Source organism: Pinus tabuliformis, chromosome 6 (assembly GCF_031772625.1).
Source record: "Pinus tabuliformis cultivar Carrire ecotype Pingquan chromosome 6, CPIR1, whole genome shotgun sequence".
In the NCBI taxonomy this organism is placed as follows: Eukaryota; Viridiplantae; Streptophyta; class Pinopsida; order Pinales; family Pinaceae; genus Pinus; species Pinus tabuliformis.
In genome coordinates, this window is record NC_142292.1 from 809,290,300 (window position 1) to 809,292,146 (window position 1,847).

A 1,847-nucleotide genomic window follows, 5' to 3' on the forward strand; every position below is an offset into this window, starting at 1 on the left:
CTTAATACGTTCAATTAATGATGACAAGATCCCACTTTCTTCCTCCTCAATGCGACTAAAAAACGACTGAAAATCTGATCAATATGGTCATGAGAGCGCCCAACACGAAGGAAACCAACCTTTACCTTCTAAAAAATTCTCAATTCAACAAGCATGTTTAGATATCCAAAAACAACTTGATCTTTGTTTTCACTGCAAGTGTTGTCCAATTGTAGATACAAAACTTCAGGAAGATTACCAGACCAATGAGAAAGCACATCATGAATTATGGTTACTATCAGATTTGCATCATTATGAATATTTGGAGCTGTGAAGTACACCCTTGGCAACATTTTCCCGTTGAAGACCATACAATTGACCAAGTGATATTGAATAAAATTTTCCTCGTGTAAATTTTTGGGTGTGCAAACAAAATGTGGTAAAAGTGTTTTCTTCTAGTCCATACCATCAATTATCAAACCCAAACATTTTTTTTGGATTATCATAACACTTATTTTGATGCTTCTACAAATTTTTCCATTCATTTGTTTGTTGTTCGCGATGCTCCTGAAGTTCTTTGACAATTGAATCTACACAACATAAAAGAAAGCCATTAAGAAATATGTTTGCATAGTTGATGACTATACAATTTTAAAAGTTAAAGTTATGAATGTGTACCTCCTTCTGACCCATTACATTTGTCCCTTTTTTATTTAAGAGAAGCACATGTACTGCAAATCCCCATCCTTGTCTTCTTAGGGATATGGAAATTGTTGAATTCTTTCTTCCATACCTTCACAAAATATTGATATGTAATAAACCGACCATGTCCCTCAACACCTTCTGCATATTCTTTGTATAAGTTGTAGATTTCTCATCTTGAAAAATTATCTGGAATATGTATTGTCTCTCTATTTGGCATACACTCTCCATGCTTTGAAAATAAATCTTTCATCCATGACATTGCAGTATTCGATATGGCCCAAACTATTGTTTATGACGTACTTCTGAATAAAATGTGGGATCCTTTTCCAAATTTTCTTGAATTCTCGAGAGACAAAAATTCCCCATCGAATGAAACATTTTGAAATCCATTCTATAGATAAATAAAGACCAAATATGATAATCATAACCTGACAATGTAGATTGCATGCACCCAATTAAGTATGAATTTTGCATGTTTTTATTCATTGACAAATATCTCTTCCTTTTCTCTAATGAAAATTTGAAATCCATATGCTTCAAATAATCTTTTTGACAACATTCACTTGAAATGAGAGTGCTGATAGAACTTCTTCTCTTCAAATATGCTGATCTACCCCGTGTATAACTAGAACATCTTGCATTGATATGAAAAGTTCTTCTCCTACTTCTCAATACAATATTTCTTGGCAACATCTCCATCATTAGATCATCATTAAGAGGAATGTTATCCACACTATGATCAGTTGTGCTTTTCAAATACTGACTTGGAGGATATTCTTCATCTTCCCCTTCTTCAGTGCTACTATCATAGTCCTTAGAATTGGGACTAAATGGAAAATTTGACTCGATGTTTATTGGATATTCTTCCTCAAGTGCATTATTAGTGCCGCTCTCATAGTCCATAGAATTGGGATTACATTGGAAACGTGATTGTTTACTTACTGAAAATGCTACATCTTGTCCTTTGTCACTGTTACCTTTATAGTCATTAGGGTTAGGACTAAGTGCTTGATCCTATCTTCATCACTACTACTCTCATAGTCCATAGGATTAGGACTTAGAGGACACCTTGACACTCCATCCTTTTGAAATTTTTCATCATGCTCTTCATCACGACTGCTCTCATAGTCCATAGGATTAGGACTAAGTGGACACCATGACAC